This window comes from Polypterus senegalus, chromosome 13 (assembly GCF_016835505.1).
Source record: "Polypterus senegalus isolate Bchr_013 chromosome 13, ASM1683550v1, whole genome shotgun sequence".
Classification (NCBI taxonomy): Eukaryota; Metazoa; Chordata; class Cladistia; order Polypteriformes; family Polypteridae; genus Polypterus; species Polypterus senegalus.
The window spans coordinates 8,954,610-8,977,656 of NC_053166.1; the positions used below are offsets into that span (position 1 = coordinate 8,954,610).

The following is a 23,047-nucleotide window of genomic DNA, read 5'->3' on the forward strand; positions in this document are numbered from 1 at the left end:
AACAACACTGGTGAGGCCTCATCTGGAGTACTGGGTGCAGTTTTGGTCTCCAGGCCACAAAAAGGACATAGCAGCACAAGAGAAGGTCCAGAGAAGAGCAACTACAGGGGATGAGTTATGAAGAAAAAGTCAAAGAGCTAAGCCTTTCAGGTTTAAGCAAAAGAAGATCAGAGGAGACCTGAATGAAGAGTTTAAAATCGTTAGGGGAATCAGTCCAGTGGTTCGAGACGGTGACTTTAAAATGAGTTCATGAAGAACACGGGGACACAGTTGGAACTGTGAAGGGGAAATAGAGAACCACAGACACTTGGAATAAGCGACCAAATAGTGTGGTGGACAGGAGGACTTTAGGGACTTTCGAAACTTAACTTGATGTTATTTTAGAAGAATTAAGTGGACAGGACTGGCAAGCTTTGTTGGCTGAATGGCCTGTTCTTGTCTAAATCTTTCTAATATTCTAATAAATCCAGACAGTGCTGAGAAGCCATTAAGAATGTCAGGTTATATAGCGCCTTGATGTGTGGAGCACAAGTCCAGGAGGTGAGGCTCAAGTCTTTATAACACACTGGTGAGGCCTCATCTGGAGTTCTGTGTGCAGTTTTGGTCTCCATAAAGACATAACAGCACTAGAAAACGTCCACAGAAGAGCAACTGGGCAAACTATATGCTGTCCATGTTCCTCTGTAACAGTTGAGCTGATTTTCCATTATTTACTTTTGTCCTGGTCATTTATATACAGTGTCCTCCATAACGTTTCAGAAAAAGGCCCTTGTTCTTTCTTGACTTTCCCCTCTGCTCTACCATTTAAAATTACAAATCAAACAATTCAGACCACATGATTAAAGTTTACACAGCAGACTTTCATTTAAGGGCATTTGCGGATGTTTTGGTTGCACAACACGTTTCCTACACAGCCCCACATGTCAGGGCACCGTAATGTCTGGGACCCTTGGTGTCCCAGGTGTTTGTGATTCCTCAGGTGTCTTCATAAGATACCTCGGCTTGTTTCTACCCTTTGGAGTGTCGGCAGTCACCATGAGGATAAGAGCTGTGCCAGTGAAAGTCAAAGAGGCCATCATGAGTCTGAAAAACAAGAAGAAAACATTTCAGAAACTTCAGTAGAACCTTAGGATGACCAAAATCAACTGTCTGGAATATCATGAAGAATAAAGAACACACTGGTGAGCTCAGTAATCAGAAAGGGACTGGTGGGCCAAGGCAGACCTCCACTGCTGACAACAGAAGAATCCTCACTGTGGTCAAGAAAAAGCCCCAAACGCCTGTTTGACAGATCAGAAACAGACTTCAGGGGGCCAATGTGGACATGTCAGAGACAGAAGACTTCATGAACAGAAACACAGAGGACACACTGCAAGATGAACACCACAAAAATAGGATGACCAGATGACAGTTTGTGGAAAAAACGATTTCAATGACCCTGCAGAATTCTGGGGAAAGGTCTTGTGGACAGACGAGACAAAGATGAACCTGCATCAGTGAGATGGTGAGAGCAAAGTGTGGAAACCAAAAAGAACTGCACGAGATCCAGAGCAGACTACCTCATCTGTTAAACATGGTGCTGGTGCGGGTGTTATGGCTTGGGCATGAATGGCTGCCACAGGTTCTGGCCCCATTGTTGTTAAATGCAGCTGCTGATGGCACAATGAATTCTGAGGTGTACAGAAACATCTGATCTGCTCAAGTTCCAGTAAAGGCCTCCAAACTCACTGGATGGCGCATCATCCAACAACAAGATAATGAGCCAAACACACAGCCGAGGACACACAGGAGTTTATCAAAGCTAAAAAATGGAAAATTCTGGAATGGCCAAGCCAATCACCTGCATTCAATCCTACTGAGCAGACCTTCCATAGGCTGAAGAGACAACTTTAGTGGACAAGCCCCCCCGAAACAAACAGGAGCTGAAGATCAGAGAATCACCAGAGGAAACCCTCAGCACCTGGTGGTGTCTGTGAGTTACCAACTTCAAGGAGTCACTGCATGTGAGGGACATGTGACAAAGTCCTAAATGTGACCACGGCTTTAACACTAGAATTACCAAAGCCTATGACAAAAACTCGTAAATCTGTCCCACCTTAATTACCGTCGCACCTTCGAGCTGAGAAAACTTTGTGCGGCGGTGGGGGATGTGATAGCAGGCTGCTTATCGACACATTTACAAGACAAAAGACGCTGATGGAGAGGTGCGAAGGGATTTAAGGTGGGAAGGATTTATGAGTTTTTTCGTAGGCTTTGGCAATTCTAGTGTTAAAGCCGTGGTCACATTTAGGACTTTGTCACATGTCCCTCACATGCAATGACTGCTTGAAGTCTGCGACTCACAGACACCACCAGGTGCTGAGGGTTTTCACTGGTGATTCTCTGATCTTCAGCTCCTGCTTGTTTCGGGGGGGCTTGTCCACTTAAGTTGTTTTTTCGTAGGCTTTGATAATTCTAGTGTTAATGGACCTGTCATTGCTGTGTGCCAAACATTATGGTGCCCTGAAATGGGGGGGGGACAGCTTGAAAAAAGTGTTAAGTGACTAAAATGTCTGCAAATCGTCTTAAGTGAAAGTCTTCAGTGTGCACTTTAATCACGATGTCTGAAGTGTTTGATTTGGGATTTTACACCAGGGACTCCAACACGTCGCTCGCGATCTACCGGTAGCTCTCCACCCCTTTCCAAGTAGCTCGCCAAAGGGTTAATGCATCCTACATAAATTTGAAAACTTGGTTAGTCAAATTAGGGGTGGGTGATCTTTCCAAAAAAATCATATCACGGTCCTTTGAACACAAAATCGCGATCCACAATCTGACTCTTTTCAATGTGGTAGACACTTAAGAGAATATCTGGACTCAAACTCATCAAGACCTAAGTAACACTTTATTTTAAATATGAAACAAAGTTGAATTCCGTTGTTCTCTCATTCGCTAGCTTAACGGAATTAAGGTACACGCCCCGAAGGTTACGAGTGAGTGAGGAAGGCCCCTCTCTCCTCGGCCCACCGCGTGTTTCTCAGGTTCTCGCAAATAAATCGGTACCGCAAGCGAACTCTGATACATAACGAAATGGGAGAAGTCGCTAAATCAACCGGAATGTTCAAGCTAATTATAGAAAAAAACCCGAACTAAATCTGTGAAGTAGTTCTCTCGTGAAAGACAGAGAGATGTTGGATTTTCTATACTATAAGTTAGTAAACCTTCAAAATAATGTGCAGTTAAAGTCTCAGCATTTCTGGAGCTTAGTAGAGCCAGATAACTAGAAGAATCTTCACCGAGCAGCACTGAAGATGTCTGCTTTGTTTGGGTCTCCATACCTCTGTGACTCTGTGACGTGAATGTCATGAAATCAAAGTGCAGAACACGACTGACAGACGAACATTGAAACAACTCCAGAAGAGTGAACCTAAGGGGCCTCCACTCCAACATACACCTCAGTGCCAGTCATCTGACTCACTAAAAAACACATCACACGTGCAACTGGACCTGTGAATAAAGTGACACAGTGACATGTGACAAAATGACAAAATGAATATGTCATATCTGTTATGGCAGATGGCCGGGACCCATGCCTGGTTGGGATGGCCCTTTGACACTGGATCCAGGGGAGCAATCATGGAATGCACACTACACTTGTTGGCAGTCCACCTGGGTTGCATCGAGGCCGATATTTGGGAACACCGGAGCTCATTCCTCTTGGGCTCTGTGGCCACCACCAGGAGGGAACTGCACAACCTAACGAGCCCGTCTTGGTGGGAACGCAGCCACACCTGGAGGTGCAGCCAGAAGTAGGTGAACGAGCACCTGCAGCACTTCCAGGTGATGCTATAAAAGGAGCCGGCAGTAGTCACCACTCTGGGCACCAGAGTCAGGAAGAGGAGGAGGACAAGGACAAAGACAAATCTGCCTGGGAGGAGTGAAGGAAGAGGAGTGAATTTTGGGTGTTTTTGGTGTTTTCTTTGTTGGTGTGTTGGGCCTGTGGGACACGGAGAAGACATGCCCAACGGCCGAAGAAAAATGTAAAAACCTTTTTATTTTTATACGTGCCTCTGCTGTCAGTTTATGTCAGGTCAACGCCTATATAGCGCCTTTGCCACACTGTGGGTTTGGAATTGCATTGTTTTGTTTTGACAGCATTCATGTTTTAATCTAATGGTGTGAGATCCACTAGAAAATGCAGACAGACGTGCAAAATGCACTTGCAGGTGAACTCAATATGTTTTTGTGATATTTGAATGGAAAATGTGAGTTGTGGACACCAACATTCCGTAAATCCATCCATTATCCAACCCACTATATCCTAATTGCTGGGTCATGTTCAGGCAAAACAAGCGTATTCAGTTTGTTTGGGTTGAAATAAGCTGTGAGAATAAACGTTAGAAAACATGAGGAGCTCTTGGCCATTTTCATTTTGTAAAAGTAGCCAGGGAGACCCCTGGTTTAAAACTGGGGAGCAGAGGGTCAAATCAAGGAAAAATGAGGTCTTTGTCCCCAAAACATCATGGAGGGCACAGGTGATTAAAAAGAGCAGCGGCCCCAACGCTGAGCCCTGAGGCAATCCGACTTTTAACATCCCCCTCATTCTGAAAAAGCCCCCCCGCCACCACCACCACCGCCTCAGCTTTGATACCAAACTGGTGCAAACGGCGCGGTCTCACAACGTGCAGGCATGGAACACGTTCTTCAACTTGGCCTTTCCCTTATAAAAAAAAAATAGAAAATTCAACATACTTTCCATTGAACCGAAACAGCCAGCAAAGCCGCAGAATTGACGGCGACGACGTGCCCCAAACTCGCAGACCACAGAGATGACGGCTGCTGCACCTGTAGAGACCACAAAGTAATGGGGGAAATCAAAAATCGAAAGGTCAAACTCTGATCTCGTCATACAAATCACATTCTTTTGTTCAGTGGTGGCACAGCAACACCAACTACAACATTTATTTCTAGAGCACATCTTCATACTCACAGTAGCTCAAAGTGCTTTACATAATAAAGAATAGAAAAATAAAAGACACAGTAAGAAAAGAAAATAAGTCGACATTAATTAACATCGAATAAGAGTAAAGTCCAATGGCCAGGGAGGACAGAAAAAAAAACTCCAGACGGCTGGAGAAAAAAATAAAATCTGGGGGGATTCAGACCATGAGACCACCTGACCAGTCCCCTCTGGACATTCTACCTCACATAAATGAAACAGTCCTCTTTGGATTTAGGGTTCTCACGGAAGGACTTGATGATGATGGTCACGTAGACTTCTGGCTCATAAGTGCTGGAACATCATGAAGCTTTGAGTAGGTTGTGGTGGCGCAGGCCGGAACCGGAAAAAGAAACAGAAGAGAAAGTAGGGGTCAGTATGGCAGTTAGCGCTGTTGCCTTTTAGCTTCGGTAGAACTGGGGTTCAAACCCCACTGTGGGTGGGCATGTTTCTCTCATGTCCCTGTTTTGTTTTGACCCCTCAAGTTCCTCCCTCTTCCTCCTAAAGACGTGCGCCTTACATTACAGGCGATTCAGAAAGTCTCCAGACCCTTCACTTTCTGCACACTCTGTGGTGTTGGAGATTTCATTTTTAAATGGAGAAATGTGACAGTTTTACCCATCAATCTGCACTTAACTAACCCATAATGACAAAGTGGAGACACGTGTGTCCAGGAAAGTTTATTAAAAATTAAAAGCTGACATCTTGAGGTGGGTCCATCTGTAGACCTCCGTAGCTCCACTGGACAGCCAATTGGATTGCAAGTTTATGTCACATGGTTTACTAAACTTGGGTCAGATAACCCTCCTCCCCCAACCCTAATCTTAGCCACAGTGTAACAGGGAGTTATCACTGACGTGTGACATAAAGTGACAGCCGCCTCAATGGAGGGGAGCTCTGGAGGTCTGCAGCAGGGGTCTGTTGGAAATCTCTCAGTCCTGGCAGAATCCACACCTGTCATGCGACCCTCTGAGTTGAGTTTTGAACGTCCCCAAAGTCCCACAGTCTACTGCATTCAGTCACTCACACCGTGTGTCTGTGGGTCTTTGTGTGAAGATAAACGTTCTCGTGTTTGTACCAAATGAACTCTTAACAGCGTAAGCCACCCTGTCCTGGTGTTCTTATTTAACAATTTATTTTAAAGCATCAGCTGGGATCCACTGGACTAATTCCCTTCATAATGTAGAACACTTTGGTGTTGTCAACCCTTAATGCCGGAGGCTGCTAGTTGGAGGTGGAAATCATTCCTAGCCAGTAGAGGGCAGCATATGATAGATATGAAAGGCACTATATGATAGATAGATAGATAGATAGATAGATAGATATGAAAGGCACTATATAGCAGATAGATAGATAGATAGATAGATAGATAGATAGATAGATAGATAGATAGATAGATAGATAGATATGAAAGGCACTATATAATAGAAGGATAGATAGATAGATAGATAGATAGATATGAAAGGCACTATATAGCAGATAGATAGATAGATAGATAGATAGATAGATAGATAGATAGATATGAAAGGCACTATATAGCAGATAGATAGATAGATAGATAGATAGATAGATATGAAAGGCACTATATAGCAGATAGATAGATAGATAGATAGATAGACAGATAAATAGATAGATCGATAGATAGATAGATAGATAGATAGATAGATAGATAGATAGAGTGAAAGGCACTATATAATAGATAGATAGATAGATCGATATGAAAGGCACTATATAGCAGATAGATAGATAGATAGATAGATAGATATGAAAGGCACTATATAGCAGATAGATAGATTGATAGATAGATAGATAGATAGATAGATAGATAGATAGATATGAAAGACACTATATATCAGATAGATAGATAGATAGATAGATAGATAGATAGATAGATAGATAGAGTGAAAGGCACTATATAATAGAAGGATAGATAGATAGATAGATAGATAGATAGATAGATAGATAGATAGATAGATAGATATGAAAGGCACTATATAGCAGATAGATAGATAGATAGATAGATAGATAGATAGATAGATAGATAGATAGATATGAAAGACACTATATATCAGATAGATAGATAGATAGATAGATAGATAGATAGATAGACAGATAGAGTGAAAGGCACTATATAATAGATAGATAGATAGATCGATAGATAGATAGATAGATATGAAAGGCACTATATAGCAGATAGATAGATAGATAGATAGATAGATAGATAGATAGATATGAAAGGCACTATATAATAGAAGGATAGATAGATAGATAGATAGATAGATAGATAGATAGATAGATAGATAGATATGAAAGGCACTATATATCAGATAGATAGATAGATAGACAGATAAATAGATAGAGTGAAAGGCACTATATAATAGAAGGATAGATAGATAGATAGATAGATAGACAGATAAATAGATAGATCGATAGATAGATAGATAGATAGATAGATATGAAAGGCACTATATAATAGATAGATAGATAGATAGATAGATAGATGTGAACGGCACTATATAATAGAAAGATAGGTAGATGGATATGAAAGGCACTATATAGCAGATAGATAGATTGATAGATAGATAGATAGATAGATATGAAAGGCACTATATAATAGATAGATAGATAGATAGATAGATAGATAGATAGATAGATAGATAGATATGAAAGGCACTATAAAGGCACTATATAATAGAAGGATAGATAGATAGATAGATAGATAGACAGATAGATAGATAGATAGATAGATAGATAGATATGAAAGGCACTATATAGATAGATAGATAGATAGATAGATAGATAGATAGATAGATAGATAGATAGAAAGATATGGATATGAAAGGCACTATATAGATAGATAGATAGATAGATAGATAGATAGATAGATAGATATGAAAGGCACTATATAGCAGATAGATAGATTGATAGATAGATAGATAGATAGATAGATAGATAGATATGAAAGACACTATATATCAGATAGATAGATAGATAGATAGATATGAAAGGCACTATATAATAGATAGATAGATAGATAGATAGATAGATAGATAGATGTGAACGGCACTATATATCAGATAGATAGATAGATAGATAGATAGATAGATAGACAGATAAATAGATAGATAGATAGATAGATATGAAAGGCACTATATAATAGAAGGATAGATAGATAGATAGATAGAGTGAAAGGCACTATATAATAGATAGATAGATAGATAGATATGAAAGACACTATATAATAGAAAGCTAGGTAGATGGATGTGAAAGGCACCATATAGCAGATAGATAGATAGATAGATAAAACTTTATTTTTCCCCAAGGGGAAGTTTAGCTTTTTACAGAAGCTCTTTAAGTAAATAAATAAATACATGCATAAATAGATAGAATGATGATAAAGCAATAATAATAATAATAATAATAATAATAATAGTAATAGTAATAATAGTAATAATAATAATAACTTTATTTAAATAGCACTTACTCATATATTTACATGCAACTCAAGGTGCCGTCCACAGATTAATCAACAAAAACAGAGACTTTCCACATTTAAAAGTCCAAAAAGTTGGCAACTTCACATCCAGACTTAGAGAGGAAAAGGAAATCCGCTTTTCAGGAACAGAAAACAAAGCAGCGCAGAAGGACGTCCTCGCCCCTGCAAAGGTGAAGTCAGAAAGATAAACCTCACCCAGAATTCACCTCGTCAGAGTGAGGTTGTCCTGAAAGTGGCAGGCTGTCACAGCTTTAGAGTCCTGGGTCCTTCCCTTCAGAGCATTTGTGATGTTGGATGAGAAGGTCTGGCTCACTCAAAGTCTCCCGAAGGTGGTCTTTTCAGGTTGAGGTCAGGGCTCTGTGCAGCCCCACCAAACTTGCTCCTCAGTTTCTTTATAGACCTTTGCTTTGTGCACTGGTGTGTGTGCCCAGTCATGTTGCCTTCCCCAAACTGTTCCCACAAAGTCGAAAATGGTTTTCTATGCTGAAGCATTAAGAGTTCCTTTCACTGGAACTAAGGGGCCGAGCCCAACCCCAAACCACAATCCCCCCTCCACCAAACGTAACACTTGGCACAATGCAGTCAGGCGAGTCCCGTTCTCCTGGCACTGAGGGTTCTCAAGGAGAGCAAACACGAATATTGGCAGAGTTTCTGTGCAGCCTTTGTCGATTTTCATAAAGCATTCGACCTGCCCTGTGGGACATCTTGAGACTTTGCAGTACCCCCTCAACGTTGCTGGATATCATGGCTGGCCTGTACACTGGTGGACAGGTGTTCCTAATAATTTGTCCAATAAGTGTATAACACCGAATAATACAACAAAAATTAAAATTAAATAAATAACAACAACCGCCCTGCAGTGGGCTGGCGCCCTGCCCAGGGTTTGTTTCCTGCCTTCACCCTGTGTTGGCTGGCATTGGCTCCAGAAGACCCCCATGACCCTGTAGTTAGGATATAGCAGGTTGGATAATGAATGGATGGATGAAATAACAACAAAAAAAAAACACTTGAGCCAGGAAATGAACCACAACAGAGCCATGACACCGTCTCTGTGCCACTTGAATATTCTCCGTGTGTTGCAGTGGGCTTTCCTCCAGTATCCTATGGCAGTATTTATTAAAGATTTTTTTCTCATCGCCCAGTTGTAACTTACCTGGAATCTTCGCCGACAGTCATAACGCCCCCTTTTGGAGAAACACTACTGGAGTTCTTGGAGAATTGTCACCCACAGTCATCACATGGCCTAGGAGTTTTGCCGGCACAGGTCAATGTTGTTCAAGAGCCAGTCCGCAGACCATACGTGATCCTTTCCAATGGAGTCCAATTGTGAATCATGACTCTGCGTGGCACCAATTCAGGCAACATGTGACACAAAATGGGTCACGGCCTATAGTTTAAGAGCCTGTGTCCTATGGAGAAGCAGGTCAGCTGTGACTGTAAACTGTCCTGCTTTCAATGATCACAGGTATGGCTTTCCCATCCAGGGGTGGTTCCTGATGTGTTCCCAGTGCTACTGGGCTAGGTTTCATCTCCCCGAACCTGAACTGGAAAAAGTGGTTCCAGAAATGAATGAACAATGAAGAATCGATTCTCAAATTCACTTATTCTAGCTGCGTAGGGCGAAAGGCAGGTGCCAAGATTGGACTGACTGAGCAGAACCTAACCTACACGTCCATGCATGTGCGAAGACAGCAGAGTACCATGTGGACAGAGGGAGAACACGCCAACTGCACACCGACAGTCACTAGTGACTACTGCATGGCCCCGTTGCAGGGGTCACAGCCTACCCCAATAGGTTTCGGGGCACATCAGGACCCCACCCCAGCCTAGATGCCCTCTCACATATGCCATGCCAACCCTAACCTCCACATTTGTGGGGTGTGAAAGCATAAACCTGAGAACCCGGAGTAAATGTCCCAAGCCATTTCTGCATTATAAATGACAGAGAAGTCAGATTTCCATCTTTGACCATAGCCAGGTGGCTTTGGCCCCAAGTGTGTCCTGCGGAACTCAAGTTTTCCGATTTGGACCTTCACCTTTTGAGTAAATTCAAATGCATGGCATACAAAAGAGCCTGCTGGCTGAGGGAGAGCCGGGCACCAAGGTGTTAACCATGCGGCACTGCGACCTCACCAGCCGTCTTATCAGATGTCTGCGACGCTGGCAGCGCGATAAGGTAATGAAAGGCTGAACACGTGGAGGTGACGTCGGGCATGAGAGCCGCAATTAGGCATTCACAGAGCGTGCAAGGTGAGAGAACTTTCCATTACACACCCCGGCTCGACTATGCCGCTCTTGAGCGTCTCACATTCCCTCGTCCCGCACGTAGTCGCAGTTCATTGCACGTTCTGACTTTACTTCTAAGTGAGTTGATACCCAGTCTTCACCAGCGCAGCTCAGGTTTGTAGTAGGCCTGTCTAGATGGCACAGGGTACAGGGCAGAACAGCATTTCCTGGTAGCATTGCGTGGAAGGCAGGACCCCACTGTGGAGGGCACGTCAGGACTAAAAACACAGCCTGTTGCGACTATGGAAGTACAGTGAGGGGGAATGGAGCAGAAAACGCTCAGATCTCAGACCGGTTTATTCCGGTTTAGAGTAGGTGGTTATCATGGCAGCATCAGGTTCAACAGGGGAATCAACCCTGTATGGGGGGGCTGGTATTAAAAAGGTGGGCTACTGCAATTAATCAAATATTATGGTATGAGTGGAGGGAGCAGAGAACGCCTTGATTATCAAACTGGCTTATTCCTGTTTAGAGTGAGAGGTTATTGGGCAGCATCGGGTGCAATAAGAGAACAAACCCTGGAGGGGGCACCAGTATCAACAAGCAGAGTGCCAGTACCCACCATTGTAAACAGTTGATCCCAGTTTAGATCGGGGTTATCCTTATTAGCTGTAAGAAAAGAACCAACCCTGGGTGGGAAGCCAGCACTGAGCGTAAGCCTTTCATCATCTATACCCACCGGCCACTTTATTAGGTACACCTGTTCAACTGCTTGTTAGCGCAAATATCTAATCAGCCAATCACAGGGCAGCAGCTGGATGCAATACAGCATGACAACCTACTGAAGTTCACATCGAGCATCAGAATGGAGAAGAAAGGGGACTCTGAACGTGGCAGTTGATGGTGCCAGACGGGCCACTCTGAGTATTTCAGAAACTGCTGATCTACCGAGATCAACCATCTGTAGGGTTTACAAAGAGTGGTCCGAAAAAGGGAAAATATCCAGTGGGCGGTAGCTCTCTTTGTTGATGCCAGAGGTCAGAGGAGAATGGCCAGACTGGTCTGAGCTGATAGAAAGGCAACAGGAACTCAAATCACCACTCATTACCACCGAGGTGTGCAGAAGAGCATCTCTGAACGCACAACACGTCAAACCTTGAAGCAGGTGGGCTACAGCAGCAAGAGACCACAGTGGGTGACACTCCTGTCACCTAAGAACAGGCAACTGAGGCTACAGTTCACATGGACTCGCCAGCATTGGACAACAGAAGACTGGAAAAACGTCATCTGGTCTGATGAGTCTTGATTTGGATGGTCAACAACATGAAAGCAGGGATCGATCCTGCCTTGTATCAACAGTTCATGCTGGTGCTGGTGATCTAATGGTGTCGGGGGTATTATCGTGGCACACTTTGGGCCCCTTAGTACCAGGTGAGCTTCGTTTAAATGCCACAGTCTACCTGAGTATTGTGACTGACCTTTATGACTTCAGTGACCCCATCTTCTGATGGCTCCTTCCAGCAGGATAACACGCCATGTCACAAAGCTCAGATCATCTCAGACTGGTTTGCTGAGCATGACGATGAGCTCACTGGACTCCAATGGCCCCCACAGTCAGCAGATCTCAATCCAGTAGAGCACCTTTGGGATGTGGTGGAGCGGGAGATTCACATCATGGATGTGCAGCTGACAAATCTGCGTGATGCTGTCACGTCAATATGGACCAGAATCCTCAAGCAATGTTTTCAGCACCTTGATGTGTCTGTGCCACCAACAATTACGGCAGCTCTGAAGGCAAATGGGGGTCCAACCGGAGAACAGCCAGGTGTACCTAATAAAGTGGCCGGTGAGTGTGTGTAAAATGAATGGTGTGAAGTAGGAAAGCCTTCAAGTTTCAAACTAGCTTATTCTGGTTTAGGATGGTGGGTTATCCTGGCAGCATCAATTGCAAAATGGGGAATCAACCCTGCATGGGACGCCAGCATTATAATGAATGATTTGCGGCAGAAAACCCCTCCATTTTCAAACTGGCTTATTCCGTTTTAGAGTAGGGAGTTATTATGGCAGCATCAGATTCAGCAGGGGAACCCACCCTTGATAGGACGATGATATTGAAAAAGCTGCCTCTTTCAGTGCATTGTTTATAATGGATGGTGGGAAGCAGGAAAGCCCTGCATTTTAAACAGCTGAGCCCAGTTTAGGTTGGGGTTTTCCAGAAGCAATCGGCTGTAGGACAGGAACCAAACCTGGATGGGACGCCAGCGTTAAGAAGAAGCCTTTCATCAAGAAGCTCTCAACTTTCAAACCAGCTCGATCTGGTTTAGGGTAGAGGGTTATCCTGGCAGCATCGGGTACAAGGCAGGAGCCACTTTTGGAGGGGATACCCGTATTTTAAAAAAAAGCAGCCTACTTAATTACAAAGGATGGAGTGGAGCAGAAGAGCCCTCCATTTTCAAACCGGTTTATTCTGCTTTAGGGTAGCAATTTATATATAATGGTAGCAATAGGGTCAAGAGGGGAGCCCACCTTGAAAAAGCTGCCTATTTTCATTCATTGCTTATAACGGCTATTGTGAAGCATAAACCCCCAATTTTCAAACCAGCTTATTCTGGGTTATCCTGATGTCATGAATGGGACGCCAGTATATGAAACAATTGTTTAGTTAAAATGGGGGTAATGCAACTTTTCAAACGGGTTTATGCCACTTTAGGGTTGAGGATTATCCAGGCAGCATCGGGTAGAAGGCAGGAGCCAACCTTGGAAGGGATGTCAGTAATACAAAAGTGGCCGATTCCAGTTAATCTTTTTTAAAGGGTGGAATGAAGTAGAGAAACACTCTATTATTTAACCGGCTTATTCCAGTTTGGGGTAGGAGGTTATTGGGCAGCATCAGGTGCAATAGGGCGAACCAAACCTGGAGGGGGTGCCAGTATCAAAAAAGTGGCAATGGAGCAATGGAGTGTTGCTCTCACCCAGCGTCCCCAGTTGGCCTGATCACGATTCGTGACAGGCCGATTTTGTGTTTTTCATGCTACCCCGTGCCCAGGTCTACAGTATAAACTGAGGTGGCGCACATCGACCAGTGATTAATATGTTGGCCGGTTTTCTTTTTGAATTTCTCCATGCTCACTCCATGAGCCGTTATCTTCCCCTGGAAAACTTAGTTTATAATCCATGATGCTGCTGCTGCTGCTCTCACCGTCAGTAATCTTCTTACCATCTCTGGAACTTTGACCTTACTCCTCCAAGCAGGCTGAGACTTAACGGGTACACATCCCAGTTTATCCAGTGACTCACTCTGTGGCCTCAAGAAAAGTCTGATAACCTCCATGATAACCAACTGGAGCAAGAGAAAAGCAGTCCTGCCATGACACTGTGACACCGATCTGTCATAAGGCCATTCCAGGAAGGACGGAGGTTTAGGTCCGGTGACACTCGGGTTTACTGGAGTAATTCCTGTGGACTCTAGGATCTGGTTTTGTATCATGGGGGCATGTGTGCCAATATAATCTGGAAAATAATGTAAAATCATGGTGAGAAATATAGTGGGGTACTAGGCAGGAGTGGTCCTCATCTAGAAGCCCTTGATTAGGCTGAAAGCCTAAATATACATTTCACCATGTTTTGTTGCTAAAAATCAGTCGGTGCCCTTTAATAAGTTTAAGGGAGAACACAGTGGCAGACGGCCCTGTTGATAGGTGAAGCAGAGCCAAGTGCATAAGTGGCAGAGGGGACAGATATGAGTGGCAGCAGGCTGGTTGGGCTTGGAGGCTTGAGAGGCAACAGCCTGAGCAAAGAGAAAGTTTTAAGTGGCATCAGGCTGGGTGGGGTCAGATGTTTGAGTGGCAACAAGCTGGGTGAAGCCTAATGTTTGAATGGCAGCAGGCTGGGACGACCCAGATGATTGAGCAGCAGCAGCTGTACTGGGTTAAATGTTTAGGTGACAACAGGCTGGGTTGGGATAGATATTTGAGTGACATCAGCCTTGGCGGGGCCAGATGTTTGAGTGGCATTAGGCTGGGCAGGGCCAGATGTTTGAAAGGCATTAGGCTAAGCGGGGGCACATACTTGAATGGCATCAGGCTGGGTGCGGTCAGATGTCTGAGTGGCAACAAGCTGGGCGGAGCCTAGTGTTTGAATGGCAGAAGGCTGGGACGGCCTAGATGATTGAGCGGCAGCAGCTGTACAGGGTTAAATTTTTAGGTGACAACAGGCTGGGTTGGGATAGATATTTGAGTGGCATCAGCCTGGAAGGGGCCAAATGTTTTAGTGGCATTAGGCTGGGCAGGGTCAGATGTTTGAGTGGCATTACGCTAAGCAGGGCCACATACTTGAGTGGCATTAGGCTGGGCAGGGCCAGATGTTTGACAACAGGCTGTGTAAGGCTAAAAGCTTAAGTGACATCAGACTGGGTGGGGCCAAATAGTTGAGCGGCATTAGGCTGGGCGTGGCAAGATGTTTGAGTGACAACAGGCTGTGCAAGTCTAAAAGTCTGGGAGGGGGTTAGATGTTTGGGGGTCTGTAGCCTAACTGGACTTAGATAATTGAATGGCAACAAACTGCACAGGACCAGATGCTCATGTGACAGCAGCCTGGGTGCCACTAGATGCTTGAATGGCATCAGGCTGGGCTGGGTCAGATGTTTGTGTGGCAACAGGCTGGGCGGAGCCTAGTGTTTGAATGGCAGAAGGCTGGGAAGACCTAGATGATTGAACAACAGCAAGCTGGAAAGGGTTACATTTTTAGGGGGCAGTGGCATTAGGCTGGGCAGGGTCACATGTTTGAGTGGCATTAGGCTGGGCTGGGCCAGATGTTTGAGTGGCATTAGGCTGAATGGGGCCAGATACTTGAGTGGCATTAGGCTGGGTGTTGTCAGATGGTTGACTGACAACAGGCTGTGCAAGGCTAAAAGCTTATGTGGCAGCAGCCTGGGAGGGGCTTAAATGTTTGGGTGTCTGTAGCCTAAGTGGGCTTAGATAATTGAATGGCAACAAACTACACAGGACCAGATGCACATGTGACAGCAATCTGGGTGGGGCTAGATGTTTGAATGGCAGTTGACTGGGTAGGACTAAATGCCTGAGAAGTAACAGGCTGGGTAGGTCAAGATGTTTAAGTGGCGGACAAATGGGTGGTATCAGATGTCTGTGTGGCAGGACCCTGGACGGAACTAGATGTTTGTGTCCCAGTAGCCTGGATGGGCTGGACATTTGAGTCGTAGTTGTCAGATATTTGATCGGCAACAGCCTGGAGAGGTCTAAATGTTTCAGAGGCAGCATGTTGGACAGGAACAAATGTCTGAGTGGATACAAGCTGGGCAGGGCCAAACGTTTGACTGACAGCGGGGTGGGCGGAGTTAAGTGTTTACATAGCAGCAGCCTGGGTAGGTTGAGATGTTTGAGTGGCAGAAACCTGGGCAGGGCTAAACGTTTGAGTGGCTGTGAGCTGGGTAGGGGTTGAGCTGGTACAGGCCTCAAGCCTGTCCTTTGAGTTTGGGGTGAGGCTGCCTGGGGTGAAGCTCATTCAGCCATTTCAGACCAGTGGAGCAGGTGGCTTTGGCCTTTTGTGCTTAGTTTTGGAGCCTTTGTGTGACAGGGTCACATCAGCCTGCACGTTAGGTCAGTGGTTCTCAACTTGTGGGGCAGGCCCCCCTAGGAGGGCGCGAAGTAACAAAAAGGGGGGGCGCGAAGATGTGAAAAAAAGAAAAGAATCAAAAATATGAAAAAAAAATATGTTGAAACCAAAACAAATGAACTTAATCTACATTCTGATACTAGAAAAATAAATATAGAGTTAGGTAAATGTCGATAAAAGTTAAGTAGGTATAATAAAATATGCATCTATATTTCAAAAAAATGTTGGGAGGGGGCGCGATTAAAACTGTTATGATAACTTGGGTCGCAAATACTTAAAGGTTGAGAAACGCTGCGTTAGGTGTCAGCGCCACCAAACAGATGGGCACAACACTTTGACGTCTCTCTGCCCAGGTCAGCAAATCCGAGATGATGCTCTAATCAATCTGTTTAGGGAGCATCCGGTAAACAGCTTTACACTTGTGTTATTTAGAGCCACTAAACTGATGACCTCCTTAATGAAGCCTTTTAATCGGCCCACTAATTCACCGTCATAAAAACCACACGTGCAGCTAAGCTGGCGGTCTCTGTCGTGTGCCATACTGAATACTCATGGAAAACTAAAGACAGTGGTGTGGGGATTGTGGGATTTCGCGGCTCTCCAGCCCGGATGTGCGCAGCTCTCCTTCCGAGAGTAATTTTCTGATAGCAGTAGGGTGGGGCCGAGTTGCAGATGATTTAACATTTTCATGCTAATCAGTTTATTGCACGACACTCTTATCAACATTTGTGAACTTCCTAGTTTAGGGTGAAGCTTGCCAAGAAATAATGAGAAAAAGAAAATAAATGGGATAATGGGAATGTAAAATGAGATAAAAAAAATAGTACCTAAGAGACTGTAAAGAGTTTCATCAGCCAAGACCACCTGCAGAGTCAAGTGGCCATTCATCATACGAGCCCACTTATCTGTAGTGCCCTTCATATCTATAGCTGTTTGTATTTATTGTATGGTGCCTTTCACATCTGTTATTATATGCGAAATATATACAGTGTCATTCATCTAGATATCAATCTACAGGGCCTTCCATTTACCCTTTTACTTATTATATAGCGCCTTTCATATCTAGCTATCCATATATATATCTATATATACATATCTTTTCATTTATTATATAGCACTTCTCATATCTGCTATTGATATGATTTCTATCTATCTATCTATCTATCTATCTATCTATCTATTTATCTATCTATCATATAGTGCCTTTCACTCTATCTATCTATCTATCTATCTATCTATCTACTGTATAATGACTTTCATATATCTTTTTATTTATTATATAGTGTTTGAAATATTTGTCTTTTTATATATAGTGCCTTTCATATCTGTATTTCTCCACTTCTATAGTTCCTTTCATAAATATCTATATATTATATAATGCCTATTATATCTATCTTGTATGTATAGTGCCTTTCAAATCTGTTTCTATTTATTTTATGGAGCCTTTCATATATGTCTATACTTTTATATACTGTATAGAGCTTTTCATATTTGTTTATTTATGTATTGTATATTGGCCTTCATTTAAATCAATTCATTATATAGTGCCTTTCATATCTGTTTCTTGCTTATTGTATGGTGCATTTTGTATTTATCTATTCTTATATAGTGCCTTTTATATCTATGTTTCTACTTTTTTGTAAAATACCTTTTATATATCAATTTATTTATTATATAATGCCTTTCATATCTATCTATTTATTGATCTTTAGGGTCTTTCATATGTATCTTTCTATTAATTAAATAGTGTCTTTCATATCTATCTGCATGTTGTGTGCTGCCTCACTCATCAATTATATAGTGCCTTTCATATCTGTCCATCTGTATTTTTATTATATAGTGCCTTTCACACTATCTATCTATCTATCTATCTATCTATCTATCTATCTATCTATCTATCTATTATATAGCGCCCTTCATGTCTATCTATCTATCTATCTATCTATCTATCTATCTATTGTGTTTTTCTTATCTCTTTTTATTTATTATATAGTGTCTTTCACACATATCTGTCCTTTTATATTTATTGTTTTTTATATCTATGTTTGTATTTATTGCGTTGTACTTTTTGTATGTATCTATCTATCTATCTATTTATTTATTTATTATATAGTGCCTTTCTTGTCGGTTTAATTAACTCCCTGACTCATTCTATCTGTCCAGCTTTCCTCTCTTCAGTCCGCATGTAGAATGCAGGCAGCAGGTTCCTGCCCAATCAGTCACAGGCACATATTAGTGTAGACAAGACCACCAGCCCATCACTGGACCCTGTCAAAGACGTTCAGTTTCCTGAGTAGATCCCAGTCACGGGTTCAAGCGACTGCCACATTGCCTGTGCTGGGTCTTTCATGCTGGGTCTGCTGATTCCTTTTAATTCAGTGGTGAATGTAAGTTGATTTCGAGGTGGACCACAACCCTCTCTGTTGCCTAATTTGTAAGTTGTTCTGCCTTATAACCTCTTAGGAGAACATGAGGTGGTCTATGCTAATGAGACGTTACTCACACTCTTAACCAGCACCCACTATTAATCGCAGAATGAGTGCCGCCAACTTTCTCCATTTTTTTGTGTGAACAGCCAGCTGATGACGAGTGAGGGGTCATGGAGGGAGCACAGGGCAGGCACAGTCCTTGTAAACTTGGACTACAAGTGGGCAACTGAATGATAGGTGCAGTATTCAGGTGATGAATGGGGACACTCTTATTTTAGGGGTAATGTGGACATACAGCTGGTCACACTGTAACACCAGCACCAGCAGTCACAGGGGGTCTTTCAAGGGGACAGAACAGTCAATATTGCGCATTGCAATGTAACAACAACAACATTAATTTCTATTGCACATTTTCATACAAAAAGTAGCTCAAAGTGCTTTACATACTGAAGAAAAGAAAAATAAAAGACAAAATAAGAAATTAAAATAAGACAACATTAGTTAACATAGAAAAGGAGTAAGGTCCGATGGTCAGGGTGGACAGAAAAAACAGAAAAAGAACTCCAGACGGCTGGAGAAAAAAAATAAAATCTGCAGGGGTTCCAGGCCACGAGACCACCCAGTCCCCTCTGGGCATTCTACCTCACATAAATGAAACAGTCCTCTTTGTAGTTAAATGTAACTCCTTGGTCTCTAGGGGGCCACACTGGTAAAAGCTGACCATTTAACTCCTCGACCACTAGGGGGCCACACTGATGAGTGCTGACATCGATCTTCAAGCGTCTATTTGTTCCATTCCTCTTTTCTCCATATATATAACACCCTACAGGGGGCGCCAGTCCATTGCAAGGGGTCGGCCAACTAACCTCCACATCGCTGACTCCCAAGGACATGATAAGAACACGTAAACTGGGTGTAGGGATTGAACTCGGGGCCCTGGAGGAGGGAGGCTGTTATTCCTAACCTCTGTGCTCCCAAACATTCTGTTGAACCTTTGTGAGGGTCTGAGGTGACGGTGACAAGTTAAAGTGACGTGTTTTTTGAAGTCGGCAGGTGCCTGGTAGCCGTGTGAACTTCTCGAGGGCCTCTTGTCTGCCGCTTTCTGGGATGTCTGCTCCTGCTAGGCGTTCTGAGGCCTGCTTCCTGTCCGACAGGGCGAGCGGCAGACAAGGCCTCAAGGCCATTGTTCTGAGGAGGAAGACAGGTTGGTTGACGGGTGCCGGGTGGGCCGCGCCTGGAGCCGCTTGAGCTCAAACTCCTCGCCTCCTCCTCTTCTCCCCCGCCCCCCTGCCCCCCCCTTCCTCTGTGCTGGAGCCGAGTCACACACTCGAACCGCAACAGGAAGCTTAACTGACGCGGGCCGATGGCGGCAGGCAGGGAGGGCAGGGCTGTCTCCATGGCAACAGCGGCTCTTCATAGACAATCAACATGAGATCACCAGGCAACCGCGGCTTTACTTGTGGCTGAAATAACAGCCTGGGCGAGCACGCCAGGCGCGGAGGAAATCCAGTAAAAAAAAAATAAACAGAAATGACGAGATGTGCCAGCTGTGAGAGCGGTGGGGACACGGAGGGGCGCTATAAATGAGGATCTGCCACCTAAACCACTGAGGGGTACTATAAATGTGGACTTGCCAGCTGAGCTATAGGGACTGAGGGGCGCTATAAATAAGGACCTGCCAGCTGAGCCGTGTGGACTGAAGGGCGCTATAAAGGAGGACCTGTCAGCTGTGAGTGCCATGCAGACTGAGGGGCGCTATAAATGAGGATCTGCATGATGGGCTCAGTCACCCCAGTCAGGCAGGCAGTCTTCATATCAAGTCAGTCACTGTAGATGTTTATAGCGCCTTTCGCAGCAGAGACCTGGCATCACATTGTCCAAATGGATTTCTTTCAATTATTCAGATTAAAATTTGGAAAAAGGAGAAAAAGCTAGCAGTTTTAAATGGTTCCCATTATGAGTGAGTGGGGGCACTGGAAGGGCATATCATCTGGTGGATTGATGGGTGGGTACCCATGTCTATGTGGCATCTCCATGCTCATATCTATCCCATGTCATGTCATGTCATACCTGTTCCATGGTATAGAGATATGGGTATGCCCATGTACCCATGCCATGCACATGCCCATGTCTGTGTGGCATCTTAAATGGGGTACATTGGTGTAAGGGACTCCTACTGCAGAACTGGCATCCCATTCAGGGCTGATGCCAACCTTGTACTCAGTGCTGCTTTTTGTGGCACAGCAGTTATTGCTTCAGTGATCCGAGTTCAAACGCCAGTCCAGTCCCTGTCTTTGTGACGTTTACATGTTCTGCCCATGTGTGTGTGTGCAGCTTCTCATCAGTTCATTTCAACTTCAATTGTCAGCTTTGGTGTAAGGGTCCCCTACCGTGAACTGGCATCCCATTCAGGGCTGATGCCATCCTTGTACTCATTACTGTTGCCAGAGAACCTCCGTATTAGAATAAGCAGGTTATATCAGCGGCGCACAGCAGGTAGTATAGCTGCCTTGCTGCTCCCGTAATCCGAGTTCAAATTCAAGCTCTGTCCCTCTGTTTGGGCAATTTACATGTTCTGCCCCATCCAAGTCCATTTTCACTGCCTGCTCCTCTCACGGTTGGCATAAACGGTGCCTCAGAATTGAAAACGGGTGCAAGCATGCCCTGCAATAGACTGGCGTCCGTTCCACTGTTGGTTTCTGCTTGAATGAACTTGAAGCAAGTCAGATGGTTAGCGTGTTCCTTAATAGTGCCAGCTTGCTGAGTTCAAACGCCAGTCTGCCAGTCCCGACTGCATGGAGTTTGCATGTTCTGCCTATGTCCGCTTGGCATCTCCACAGTTACTTTAAGCTTAAATAATGAGCATTGGTGTAAGGGTCTCCTGGCACAGACTTGGCACCTCTTTCAGGTAGCTGATGCCATCCTTGCACTCAGTCTTGTTTCCTGATCATTTCAGTGCAAGGCAACACTGGGCACAAGTAAAATGTGCAGAGCCATCTCAGAGAAAGATCAGACTGGCATTTGAACCAGGAAGCAGCATCCTTAACCATCGTGCCACCCGCCGTCGTACTTTTAAAACCTATGCATTTGTTTGCCACAGATGATTGTTTCAATGCAGAACAGCTCTGGGTGCAGGGCAGGAAATGGGATGCCAATTAAGCACAAGGCACTTGAAGTGGGCCAACTCAGGGCCTCCAGTCAGCCTAACCGGCACATCTCTGGATTGTGAGGGGATTCCAGAGGAGGACCCACATAAACACAGGGAGGACAGGCAGGAAGTGGGCTGGCATTTGAACCGAGGTCACTGCAGCTGCCAGGTAATTGCGTTAACCTTTGTGCCACCAGTTAATCAAATGTATAAAATTAATTTATTTATTTTCTAATGTTGGTCATTTTAATACAAGGCCACCCTGGGCACAAGACAGGAACCAATTCTGAAGAAGATGTGTGACAAGGTCCTCCCAGAGGAAGACCAGACTGGCATTTGAATCACTGTCATCCTTACCCATCGTGCCACCTGCCATCATACTTTTAAAACCCATTCATTTGTTTGCCAAAGATAATTGTTTCAAAGCAGAGCAGCTCTGGGTGCAGGGCAGGAAATCGGATGCCAGTCCAGCAGAAGGCACTCCAAGTGGGCCAAGTGAGGGTCTCCAGTCACTGAGATGTGCCAGGCACAGAGAGAACATGCACACCTGCTCAGGTAATATGAGGCGCTAAGCTCTGTGCCACCACGCTGCCTTCATACGAACGTGTCCAAGTGTAATGACTTGTGTGCTCCTCTCTGTCCTCTGTTTTTGGAAAGGCGCTATACTGTGCCACCGACTGAACACTCAGCCTATGGGATTTTTTCTCTTTTTTGAAATCCTAAATTATTCTACCCCCTCTACACACTTTGGTGGGAATCTGCCGGAGCCTGAGAAGCAATCTGTTCCTGTGATGAAATGTGGGCCGCACGACGAGGGTCTTCCACTGTTATGCTAATGTGCTTCACGCACGACCATCTCCGCTTTTTCTTTCTGCTTCTTCTCAAGGCCAAAAACAGCAAATGGCCCCCCAAAAAAACCCTGGTAGAATGTTTTGCATGTGAAAGCGTGTCCCCCCCGCCCCACCGGCCGCGGCGGTCAGCAGCTGTTACTATTGTCGGCATTCCCTGAGTGGCCGATTAACCCCCTTAATGCCGTCCTAGCTGAGGGTCCCCGAATCCGCTCACCGTGGTCTCAGTAAAGGAAAGAGCAATGAACTGGGAGCATCTGGGGGGGCTGCGGCTGATGTGGGTGGGCT

The 23,047-nt window shown here is 44.4% G+C and overlaps 1 long non-coding RNA gene across 1 annotated transcript; it reads right to left on the reverse strand.

Annotated features, from left to right (window-relative positions):
- Nucleotides 1-839: 839 nt before the first annotated feature.
- LOC120543054 lies at nt 840-5,217 on the reverse strand. The gene is made up of 3 exons (XR_005636279.1): nt 5,183-5,217; nt 4,732-4,824; nt 840-1,083 (listed from the first exon to the last, which is right to left on the reverse strand). It is a non-coding gene; the product is annotated as an uncharacterized LOC120543054 (long non-coding RNA).
- Between the last annotated feature and the right edge of the window lie 17,830 nt (nt 5,218-23,047).